The sequence below is a fragment of the Rhea pennata genome, chromosome 3 (assembly GCF_028389875.1).
Source record: "Rhea pennata isolate bPtePen1 chromosome 3, bPtePen1.pri, whole genome shotgun sequence".
Classification (NCBI taxonomy): domain Eukaryota; kingdom Metazoa; phylum Chordata; class Aves; order Rheiformes; family Rheidae; genus Rhea; species Rhea pennata.
The window spans coordinates 19,238,722-19,251,467 of record NC_084665.1 but is presented as its reverse complement, the minus strand read 5'-3'; the positions used below and the strand labels follow the sequence as shown (position 1 = coordinate 19,251,467).

Sequence of the window (12,746 nt, the reverse complement as noted above, 5' to 3'; positions counted from 1 at the left end):
AAAGAAAAACTCAAGAAAATAATACTGAAGAAATCAAAGATTATAAAAACAAATGTTTTTCTCTAATTCCTGTTTATGGCTTCTTACTCCATTCTGGTTCCCTACTGCTCCTCTTGCAGGTAAAAATCATCTTATTTCTTAGTATTTATATGGAGACCCTTCTGCTTTTCCCACGACAACCCTCATTCTATTATCCGTGTTAGTAAAAGCTGCTAATGAAAATGATCTGATCTGTCCTTACAGAATAACTTCAAGTAACATTCTCGAGACTGAACTAGATGTTTGTGGGATTCAGGGAGGACGAGTGTTTGTGACTGACTTGAAGTATAATCTGCTGGACTTGTACTGCAGCCTGTAATCCTGGGATAACTACACTTGCTATCACTTCAGGTTCTCAGTCCAGATCCCAAGTTCGTATTTGATCTGCCTTCTCCTTCTGAGATAAAACTCAGGTCAGGTTCTTCCTAAACTTGCACTTAGGCACTGTTTATTGCAATGTCATGCTTTAGAACAGATGCTGTTAGTCTCATTGGATGGTTGTTGGTTAAAGAGATATTTATAGGAAATATAATGCAGCTTTGTTTTTCCAAGGTTCCATGCTGAGGATGTCAAACTCCGAGCTTTCCAAAGCAGCTACCTTCTTAAAATAGACCAAGAGAATTCCTCTTGTTCAGATGACATAATGAGGCTGAGATACAAATGAGGAGGGAAGCAGCAGCAGGTATGTTTTGATTGATTCTTTTTTTCCTGGCATCCTATTAAAATAATATGGAGGAGAATGTAGAAAGATCAGAGGCCAGTTTCTAGCTGGAGAAGTTGGGATGCATAGTCTGCACAGGGGATGAATGTGACTTAATGCCTACATCTGACAGGGGCAGGGATTTAAAATTTGTCTCCTTCTCTGCAGAGGGTTGCACTTCAATGTTGAACGCTGGTTCGGTTACCTTTATCCCCTCTTTTCCCTCAGAGCAGGAAAGAAAGAAGCAGATCAGAACAGCTTGCAGTCAGCACAGTCACCTTTTACATCTAGGAGCACTTTATCCAAGCCATTGCCCTAAACTATTTAGCTAGGTTCTGTTATAAAGTCAGGTCACACCCACAGACAGTGAATGTTGCGCTGTGGAAAGAGGGAGCTGTTATGGGCATCATTCTGATGGGAAATTCTGCAGGGGAATACATCCTGGCCAAGCTTTACTGAATGCAGCAGGTCCTCACTGGCTGTTTCAATGAATCAACATTTCTCAGCATTGGGCTAAAACTTGTTGAAAATCTTGCTTGCATCAAGTAGAGTCAGAACAAGGGTGGCTAGTACAGCCCAATGGAAATGGAGAGGCCTTGGCGCTGTGCCCAGCTGTGCCACCTGCCTTCTACAACCTCCAAGAAGTCATTTCACCTTTCTGGCTTCAGATTACCTCCATCCTCTATGGAATAAGAGAAGGCTGTGGAAGACCTAGAAGTTACATATTTAAAGTCTTATTTTGTAGACTAAAGAAGCCATAGCAACATAAAGCTACAACACAGTTTCCATCACAAGACTAGCCTGAGTCAGTTGCTGCCTTTGAAACATCTGTGCTGTGCACTAAAAGTAGACTTTTCTACCAGATTTGAAGTAAATCGAAGGAGTTGCAAAAATATCTCAAAACAGGAGGAGGAAAGGGGGGATAACAGAGAAAAGGGGGAAAAGGGGATGGAGAGAAACAGAAGTTGTTTAAATGTCTTAACAGTTTCCCTGCTTTTGTTGTTGCTATTCTTTTTCCAGCCAAATTGATCATTTTACTGAATTCATTGAATCATAATATAGAAACACTGATTAGCCTTTTGCTACTAAGACTCTTAATACTTACAGTATTCCTGCAGGGAGCTACCTGCAGCCGGGGGTTTATACCACTGCTTGTTCCTAGAGGGACTGCAAAAATTGCATGAGCCCTACCTAAAGGCTTTATCCAGGTGTTTGTAGCAGCTCCTGTTTTGCCTCTACCCTACCTTACGCTAACTTCTCTCTTCTCTTCACTTCTACCTGTTCTAGGAATACATCTAGCGGTTAGAAACATGGGGAAAGTATCACCAAATGAGATTCTACCTGGAAAATGCAAATGTATGCACCTTGGGATGGGGGAGTGGGGAAACAGGTTTTCATCAACGAGACAGAAGATTTGGGAAATCTAAAGGAGCTGAGATGTAGTGGAGAGCAATTCGTCTGTGGCTTCGTGATGTGACCAGGAAAAAATGGCTAGTCTGGGCCTGCCTGCATGAAAGCAGCTTGCCCTTGTACTGTCAGACACTGCACTTGTTGGATCTGCAAGCCGAAGAAAGGATTTGTATTAAAGAACGGCATTTCTACAACACTTTCCATTTGATTATCTGAGCGCCTTTTAATAGGCATGGAAAGTGCTGTGGAACAATGAACACAGAAGCTGTGCTGTGATGTTTGCAGCATGTGTTTCTATGGAAGTCATCTTTTCTTACTTCCTTTATCCAGACATCAAAAGGAAAAGAAGAACAAAAAGAGGAAGGCAAAGACTGGAGCACACACACAGTGTTTTTCCCTGTCATCTTTGCCAAAGAAAAGAAGAAAGGAAACAAACATCATTGCATGTAAATAATTTTTTTTTCCTTGCTTCTTTCAAAAGATATTTTCTTTGGTTAATTGTAATTAGGCAGAAGGTACAGAATTGATTTATATGTCAAACCTAACAGAGACTATTTTACCATTCTTGTAATAAATATTTAGACTCCTGAAAATTTTGAATCAAACCCTTCGTTCCAGATACATGCATGTTTCAGGGAATTTCAGAACAGTTACAGGTCTTGTAGGTTGTGTCTGATATTAGGTTGAACTAAAGCCAGGATTTTAAAGTTTGGAAAATATAGCTTCAGACTTTTTAGTCAAAGTCCATTTGAAAAATACTAAAGAATAAAGCAAAAATGTTAATGAGTTATGGATCGGGGTGTGCAGTAGTGTGTGATAATGCTTGGTGCTTTCAGGATATGCATGAAAGACAAGTACTTTGTCTTTCAGTCTGATTTTGAGGCAGAAAGGCAACTCAGCAGAGAAATTTAGATGATAAAGGGAATTATCAACACAAATTGACATGCTTCACTGAGACAAGTGTGGTTAAGCTATGCATTAGGGGGGATTTAAAGCCCTCTGTAAGACGAGAAAAAGGCTCTGCAAGTCGGTTCAAGACAGCAGTCTTGTGGAGAGATCACTGTCAGAGGAATGGATCAACAAGCAAAAGCTGGTGAAGAGGCACAGGTTTATTTGTGGCCTTGAAGAAGAACAACAAACTGTATTGGGTCTAACGCTCCAGCTCCGCCTGACTCACTAGGCTAGTCCAGGCTGGCAGCCTGCAGCCGGGCACAGTGGGTCCCTCTGTTTTCAGTGCAGGACATGGGAAATCTAGGGCCAGGTTTGCAGAGCTGCAGTGAGCACCCTTCGTTCTCACGGGAACAAGAGCGCAGGTGAGCACCTACGCCTCTCAGAAAATCAGGTTTTGCTGTTCTCTCACTAGCCCTTTTTGTAAATACTAACCTTCTCAGCTTTGCAGCCTTGCCCTGGAACACGAGATCTTGGAGATCTGCCTGTGAAAAAGATAATTTCTCTCTCTTTTTTTTTCTTTTTTTATGTTCTATATTAAAAGCTGCTTCTTCCCCTCCTTCCTCCCTCTTCTGGCTTCCCTTCTCTTCTCGCCCCCAAACCAGAGTCTCTTGTCTCAGCTGGTGGGTTGTCTCTCTGTTCACTCCAGGGACACTGACCCTTGATGAATCTCCACTGACAGTGAGCTGATGAAAGTGATATATGAGATATTGAAGGACAGGGCATGTAAAAGTAAAACAGTAAAAAAGTAAAACACTGAGGTAAAACAAATCATTTCAGAGCCATTCCTGGTAGGCAAATTTGGAACAATCAATCTCTGATGGTAGCTGGTGCAAAGTGGTTCAAGGTGCTGTGTTAGCTACACCAGGTAATGCTGTGGCCCCTGGGTGACCTTTTTAATGGTCACCAGCAGAAGTTACTGCCCACAATGAGAAGGCAAGAAGTTTTTAGAAGATATTTACTAACATGAGTGCTAAATATAGGATATACCAGCCATCACAGTTTTATGGCTGCATTATCTATTTTCCTGACCAAGGAAGGCCGGTGTGGAAGGACCACTCTCTCCTCTCCAACGCCATCCCCTTCCACTGCAGCTAATAGCTACTCTCTGTTCCCATGTGATGGACAGTCTCTCTCAGCATAATGGACAACTGTTGGAGGATGGAGGAGTCTAAATGCTTGCAGCGTGTAAGAACAATATTGTCTGTACATTGAAAACCCTCAGATACAACAAGGCAGATGCCCTACATTAGGACTGTTGATATGGGAGATGGGGCTCGTGCCCACTGGTTTTAATGAACAGTGACTTGTGAACCTGCAAATGATGACGCTGTGCTTTAGAAGTCAGGTAATTCATGGATTTTCATTTACTGTGAGGAAGAGACTCCTTTAATCACATGTTGGAGGATTGGCAGCACTGCAGGGAAAAAACAAGAAATCCCGAGCTGAATTTTCCACTCAGCTAAGATCACAAAGGCCAGTGGGAAGTTGAGTAGATGAGAAAACTCACTGGTGAAGAGGATTACTTCAGACCCCTGGGGTTCCCAGGGTAAGGCTGTGAAAGGTGGATCTCACCTGGGCCCAGTTTTCTGGGGCTGCCGTCGGATGCTAGTCCTTCTCTCCATCAGTATTTCAGCTTAGCACATGATGCCCTCATTAAAGCCTAGATTGTTGCACCAAAACTTATGCGGTTTACATGGGCCAGAAAAACACACCTTATATGAGGAGCAATATAATTTATTGTTAGCCTAATTAAAGGTTTTAACAGTCTGATCAGAGATTTATCATTAATCCAATGATTGTGATGCTAACAATTATAGCCTGTATCATCTGCAGCAGCACAGAGAAAGGAGGTAGAAGAAAAAAACCCTCCACAGTATCAATGTCAAAATTGCCATGCAAGTCCCCCCTCAGGTGCTACTGCTTCCCCCGCATTGCTCTCACCCATCCATTGCCCCAGGTGCCCTGGGCGCCCAGGTTTGGTGGTGCCGGCTGCCTCCAGGAGAAGGGAGCAGGCTTGCAGCTGCCGCAGCACCCCGAGTCCTTCGCTGGTGGTGCTGCCCCTTGGTCTGCTTTGCCAGGGTGGTGGTGAGGGTTTCTTCCTCCTCCTTCTCCTCTAGGGTCCTCCTGGGGCTGTTGGCACTCATGCCTTTTTTAAGGCTCGCTCTCCTCGCCTCGCTCCTCTGCCGCTGCTTCTGGTGCCCCGAGCGTCCGCACTGGCCATCTTTGGAGAGCTTTATGCACCCTGGAGACTTGCTCCTTGCTGGCTGTGCTGCCCCTCAGCTGCTGTTTCCCAGCCCCCAAGGCTGCATTCCTCCTGCAACACCAGCAATCGCCAGCTCCTGAGTTGTTTATAGCCCCGGAGCCACCGGTATCGCAGTGTGCCTGTGGATTCAAGGCCTCTGCTATCATCCCTGGACGTACTCCCCTACTCCCCTACACTGCATTTTTGCTTGAGGGTCAGGACAAGCTCACCAGAGTGTGCTGCTGCGAGCTCTTTTTGAGCACAGCTCATTTTGTGGTGTTCACAGGAGGCCTCTCAGCCCCCCATGGACAAAGCAAAGTGAAAATTCACAGAATCACAGAATGGTTGAGATGGGAATGGGCTTTTAGAGGTCATCTAGTCCAACCCCCCTGCTCAAATAAGGTCACCTAGACCAGGCTGCCCAGTACCCTCTCCACACGACTTTTGAATATCTCCAAGGATGGAGACTCCACAGCTTCTCTGGGCAACCTGTTCCAGTGTTCAACTACCTTCAAGTAAACAAGTTTTTTCTTATATTCAGATGGAGCTTCCTGTGTTTCAGTTTGTGCCTGTTGCCTCTTGTCCTGTCGCTGGCCACCACTGAGAAGAATCTGGCCCCATCCTCTCTATACTCTCCCTTCAGATACTTAAATGCATTGATAACATCCCCCTTCAATCTTCTCTTCTCCAGGCTAAACAGGCCCAGTTCTTGCAGCCTTTCCTCATATGAGAGATGCTCCAGTCCCTTAATCATCTTAGCAGCCCTCTGTAGCCTAACTACTGGAGCGTAGTCAGGTGAGGATCACCAGGTTGTTGGCTGATTGCTGTTACAGCTACACAAGCCCACATAAAGCTCCTGGAAAGCCAAGAAGCCAAGTCCAGACAAAGCAAGGCTGACAAGGCTCTGTGCTGAGCCCTTGCAAGAGCCAGTAAAAGTCTGTGGTAACGACAAGATCATGCTTTGTGGGCTATAGGCCTACAGTCCCACTTCTGATAGTCCATGGACATGAACTATCCACTCACGAGTCCAGCAAGGATGTTGCAAACCCTCCTGTGGCTCAAGGCTCCTGATCAGGACCGAGCAATCGATCTTCTCGGAGGCATTTGCTCTTTCCTACCCGGTCTTGCCTCGTGTAGGTCTGAGGGTGGCCTGTGTTGCAGGCTTTGGTGTTTAGCCAGTACTTAATTTACTTGGCGTTTGATTTTGTAGCCAGGATAATTTACACAGTTAACTAAACTATTATGACAGCCAGGATTACACTTCTAGGGTGCAGAGCCCACTTCAAGATTTCGTTAGCTGGTGGAGGGATTTCCCCTGATAATGATCTGCCGCATCTGTTATTGCAGTGGTAATAACAGTAACTTGCTCATTCTTGCCAGGTACTGCAAGCCTTGCTTTGGTGGCTTGTTTTACTACCAGCTGGACTTTAAATATTACAACCAGATGCTCTATTACTTGCAACAACAGCTTAAAACCTAAACCAAATGCTACTAGGCTTCATTTAGTATACAGAATAAAAGTTTCAACTAACTTTAGTGCTACTTCTAAAAGCATTGCATGATTCAAATCATACCTTTCAATTAAAGTTACATTACATACATACATATTATCAGGCAGCTTGTACATACTGAGGTGATTCGATCATTTCTGGACATTGGGTATGCACACAAACACAGCCAGAGCCCACATAAACGATTACAGACCCGTTAGAAACAAAGGATGAATTCTGTATTCACATCCGGTTAAATTTTGATCTAAACATTGATCCAACGTTTGAAAACTAATATCCGCTCATGTTTAATTCACACACGTAAGTGATTCCCTTCTTGCTGGTGTCTTTCCAAAGAGGTGGTCTGGGTCATTCCACCTTGCTGCACTGCCCGTCCTTGCTTCTGTAGGGCTCTAGTTGCAGAAACACTCCCGCTATGTGTTTCTAAAATCACCTAATCGTCTTGTTTGTAACAAAAAAATATTTCACTGGACCAATACATGATTACATATCATACACGTATGTAGTATTTTTGATATTGCCATAACTGAGGAACTCTTGGTTTTCTACCTGTTCAAATGCCATCAATTTATACACAGGTGTTCTAAAATATACTCAAAATTATTCTATGTGAGAGAACAGTCTTCCCAGTCCCAGCATTGTAAAGCTACTCTAAAGGTATATAACTTAAAAACATAATTAATTGTAGTAGAAATTTCTATATCTAATTGATTTATCTTTGCTTTTCATAATATTATATTTTTGCAGCTACACAGTCACAGTTACATGTTTTCTGTGTTACATATACAGGTGTAGCATCATATGCTTGTGATCTATTAATAATGTTCACTGTTCGTAATAGGGGGTATGTCTGTCCTCACCAAGGGAAACAGGGTTTCTCTTGTTTGGAGATGAAGACCCCTTTAAATTGGATCCATTTTTTTCCATGTTACCTCAGTTTACTCAAACTTTTCTCATTTGAATTTCAGCCACACAGCAATCGATCTAAAAAAAAAAAACGATAATACTTTTCCCTTCATTTATAAGTATATGATAATTAAACAAAATAAAAAAAAACAGATAAGGAAAAGCTAAGCAACATGCAACTAGTAATATTCATAGGTTTGTAATGGTTACTTGTTTTTCTGCGCTACCTATGGAAGACAAAAATTGTAAAGATTGTTATTAACAGTAATCTTAATTACCCAAGCTAAAAAATTTACATCTGTAGAGCTTTCTTATGATGATAAATATCTAATAAATTGTGCATTTGCTTCCACATTTTTATCTAATTCATTAGATAATATTCTTAAACAACTGCTCACCAATACGCCATCCATGTTTGCTTTTCACTGGTTCCATCTCTTCTCTGTAACAGATGAACTTCATGTTTTAATTTAAATGAGCACTCATTACAGTAATATATAAGTTTAACGATGATCTTTCTATATCTTTTTTATTTACTTTTTCTTCACTATAAAAAAATGTTGGTGTCAACACATCAATTAAAATTATGTATTACAGAGCTAACTGTTGACTTTCAAAATGAAAGCTATCTCAGGTCAATCAGAATATTTTATCATTAACTTCCCCCCCTCCCCAAACCTTCATGTACACATGCTTAATTCACCATTTTTAAGTATCGACAGCACTTGGTTAGCATTCCTCTTTTTCAATCCTTTTTTTCCATTTGTTTGAAACCCCTCCTAAATTTCTTTCAGGCATATAGTCCCATACACTTACTTGAGACGACAATACTGAATTTAACAATACTAATGCTAAGCATATACTGCTTCTTTAATGTTGATAGTTGATATCTTTTGAATTTGCTCTGCTTGAACCTCTTGATCTAGCTGCTTTGCCTCTCATAACAGACAGGTATTCTTTTGTACGTGGCTTTTCTCTTTACTTGCAAACCTGTCTGGCAAGCATGTTAAAGGTGCCACAGAGAAGATGCTACTCGCTTTTCTCCTCGCTTCTCCACCCGCAGGGTTCACACCGTGCTTTGGACTCGGACTGTCTTTCTTGCACAGTGCTTCGTACCTGGAGCTCTTTCTCCATCCCACTGCTGCACATCACTGCTAGCAAGTACTATAGCCCAAGCTGCTAATAGACCGTGGCAGCTAGTAAGCATTACAGCCTGGGCTAGCTGCAGGGTTTCAGCCTGCCTTAAAGCTGCTCATTTCCCCAAAGTGCCTCTGCAGCTCTGCCATGGAGGGGTTGGTGTCCCGGCGCTGCTCCCAGGCTGCCCAGGCAGCCAGGGCAGCTGTAGCTGCGCAGCAGCAGCAGCAATGTGTGCTAACGCTGTCTCTGTCCTTGCAGAAACACTGCCTTCTTCTGCTGGAAAATTCAACTTCTTTCTCTTCGTTTCTCTGGTAAAAATCCATTTAACACTCTGTTCTTTTCCTGCTTTTGCTGTGTCAGAATAGACCTCTTAATCTGCATCGGGCACAGCCTGCACCTGGCACCCAGGCTGTGTCACATGGGTGTGTGGCTGCACGCAGCAGCCACTGGGCTCTTGTTTCTGATCCCCCACTCCCACCAGTGCCGTGGGCCTTCCCCAATGGTCCAGTTCTGACATGACCACGAGCCCGAGGAAGGCGGGGGACAGATCTCCCTAGACTACAACCGGGAGGGCAGGGGCCCCGGGCCCACTTTCCTCCCTTCTCCCACTGATCTCCAACAAGCGATCCAGCAAAACGCCTGTAGGAGCGTTGTCCCAGCGAGTCATATCCTCCCCCTGCTTCCGAAGCTGCCTCCATATGTCCACTCGCATTGTGTTTAGCTCCTTTCTTGCCACGTTATTTCTTACCACGACTTGGGCTGTAGTGCTATTCTGCCACTGCTTCTTACCCTGCCACCTTCCCCTTGTCACTTTTCCGGTGGAAGAGTATTGAGGAGTCACATTGGAGGAGGCAACAGTTTGCATCACCTCTACATCACTTCTCTCCCTGGGGCTTCTCTTCCCCTTACCGGCATTTGTTCTCCCCCAGGCCACCCCAGCTTCCCTTGTCCAGGTGCTCCTTGCTGACTGCTCATTCCTCTCCTTGCAGCTCCCTTGCTTTAACTGGTATGGAGTCAGATCACTAGCAGTTGTTTCTCGCCTAATAACTCGATCTCCATGTGGCTGGACATTCCCCCTTCTTCTCCCTTCTTCTGTGCCTCCGCCTTCCCTTTTCACAGTGACCTGAGCAGTGGCAAGGGAAACTGGATTTCCTTTAAACCTTTCCCATGTCTCAAAACCTACAGCATATGGGGTTGGAGTCTTACACTGCTCTAAAGACGGGTTATTGCCTTGGTCAGTCCATGTTTCTCTGTCCCAAGGCTCATCCTCACCTCTGTAGGGTGCTTTAGGAAGGCCTGTGACCACATCGCGCTTTGCCCCTAATGCTGCTTTTAACTTTTCCACCTTGGCTTCACATGCTTGGTGGTCTGTGCCCTTCTCTTTTAGGTTCTGTATATTTTGCACTAGTACTCGGATTGCTCCTTGAACCTCCTCTACAGCTTTTGTACTGATAGCTAGTCTTTCTTTTAATTGCTGATTTTCATTCAGGATTGCTTTTTTTTGTTCACATACTTCTTGATATTGCAAGACACTTCTAACTTGTTCCACAGCTGCAACTCCTTCTCGTGTTTTACCCTCTTCTAGTTTAACTCGTTGAGCCTTTACTTCAGCTTTCAGTTTGTCATTTTCCTCCTTTAGGTTCTGAATTTCTGCTTGGGCTGTCTGTTTTTCTTCAGCTAAACTTTTGGCCACTAACCACACAGCCCATGCTCCTGCACATTTTAAGAATTTTCGGGAGAAGAGTTTTGACTTGGTGGTTTCTTTTAATTTTGCAAACTCTTGCTCTGCCTGCTGGATACTTTTGCAGGAGTTCGGACCCCAGGGATTTGGTCCCCACTGAATAACCCAGTTCCCTAGCTCTGTCATTTCTTCCAAGAGCGTGGAGAGAAATGACTTCCACTTCCAACTGTGATGGATCTAAATATAAAGAGATTTTTTTTCTTCTTTCTCAGCTTCCCTAAAGGTATTTCCAGCTTTCTGTTTTTCCCCTTCCTTTACAGAAAGGCCAGCTCTAAGCTAGAACTCAGCCAGGCTGAGAGAAGACCACAGAGGCTCACCCAAATTTAGGCTGCTGTTCTGTTCTTTTTCTAGTGTGTCTCTTCTCTCCAGAGGTTTTTCTCATGCAAGGACACTTACAGGGCTTTCTAATGTAGCTCTTCTCACCATGGAGGTGGACAGCTTTTGTCCCTGTGCCCAGTAATGCTTAGAGCGATTCACAGAGGATTTCTCCTCCTAGTGAGAAGGCAGGGGGCTTTCTCCCCCGCAGGACTTCCAGCTTCAAGATTTTCAATAAGTCTTTAAAGAGTTGCTCCAGTTGCCCACCAAACTGGGTGACAACTTTAACCAAGATCCTTGCCAGGACCATAGGACATGGGTTAGCCTTGCTCCTTGTTGTGCTCCGAGAGCTGCAAGGGCTCCCAGCGCAGGGCTACGTGCCAGAACGCCGTAAGGGCTCGCAGGGCAGTCGCCTGCCTTCGCCACTGGTACGATGCACCACAGCCAGTGCCGTGAATGTGGGCCAGAGGGAAATACTTTATGTGAGAGAATCTGTCATTTGTCCAAGTAAAAGTTTTGACGATTAGATCAAAGATTTCTCACTAGTTCACTAACTGAGATGCTAACAATTATAGACTATATCATCTGCAGCAGCACAGAGAAAGGGGATAGAAGAAAAAATCCTCAACAATATCAATGTCAAAATTGCCATGCAAGTCCCCCTCCAGGTGCTACCACTTCCCCCGCATTGTGCTTACCCATCCGCTGTCCCAGGCACCCAGGTTCGGCGGTGCTGGCTGCCTCCAGGAGAAGGGAGCAGGCTTGCAGGTGTCGCAGCACCCCGAGTCCTTCGCCAACGGTGCTGCCCCTTGGTCTGCCTTGCCAGGATGGTAGTGGGGGTTTCTTCCTCCTTTCCTCCTCCTCCTCTTCTAGGGTCCTCCTGGGGCTGTTGGCACTCGCGCCTTTTCTAAAGCTCTCCTCGCCTCGCTCCTCTGCCGCTGCTCCCAGTGCCCCAAGCCTCTGCACTGGCTGTCTTTGGAGAGCTTTATGCACCCTGGAGACTTGCTCCTTGCTGGCTGTGCTGCCCCTCAGCTGCTGTTTCCCAGCCCCCAAGGCTGCATTCCTCCAGCAACACCAGCAATCGCCAGCTCCTGAGTTGTTTATAGCCCTGGAGCTGCTGGTATCGCCCTGTGCCTGTGGATTCAAGGCCTCTGCTATCATCCCGGGCTGTACTCTCCTACGCTGCATTTTTGCTCGAGGGTCAGGAGAAGTTCATGGTGCTCGGAGGAAGGGTGCGCTGCTGCGAGCTCCTCACTGTGGAAGTGCAGCCAAGAGCACCCATTCAGCACCCCACGGACAAGGCAGAGCAAACCCCGAGCGCAGTTGGGTGAGGATGGTGGGTTGCTGGGCGGTTGCTCTCACTCAGCCCACACAGAGCTCCAGTGCAAACCCTATAGCTGCTTACTGGCAAGGGCAGGATTATATGTCGTGGACCTGTGTTGTCCCACCAGCATCCTTGTGCTCTGCCCAGCACAGAAGGGGCTTTATTTCAGTTCAGTAGCCAGCAGACGCTGAGGTGCAGCCTTCTCTTTCCTTCTAGCTTCGTTCACGCGGGATTTCTCCGGGTGTATGTGGCAGAACAAGGCAAGCTCAGATGATCCTTGCCCAGGGCACGTGTCCGGCCTGTGCCTATTTTCAGCCCGGGCATCGCCCGAGCGGATGCGGTGTCTCTCTCTGCAGCCCTCGGGAGCTCTCCTTCCCCACACCCGTCTTGCCTCCCCGTACCCGGGTCTGCTTGGCGGGGTGTCCCGCAGTCAGAGACCTGCCGGGCGAGACACCACCTCCCTTCTCCTG

The 12,746-nt window shown here is 45.5% G+C and overlaps 1 long non-coding RNA gene across 1 annotated transcript; it reads left to right on the top strand.

The window, feature by feature from the left end:
* Positions 1-249: 249 nt before the first annotated feature.
* On the top strand, positions 250-2,916 carry LOC134139146 (uncharacterized). Its single transcript, XR_009958083.1, has 3 exons — positions 250-452; positions 592-721; positions 2,027-2,916. It is a non-coding gene; the product is annotated as an uncharacterized LOC134139146 (long non-coding RNA).
* Positions 2,917-12,746: the final 9,830 nt, after the last annotated feature.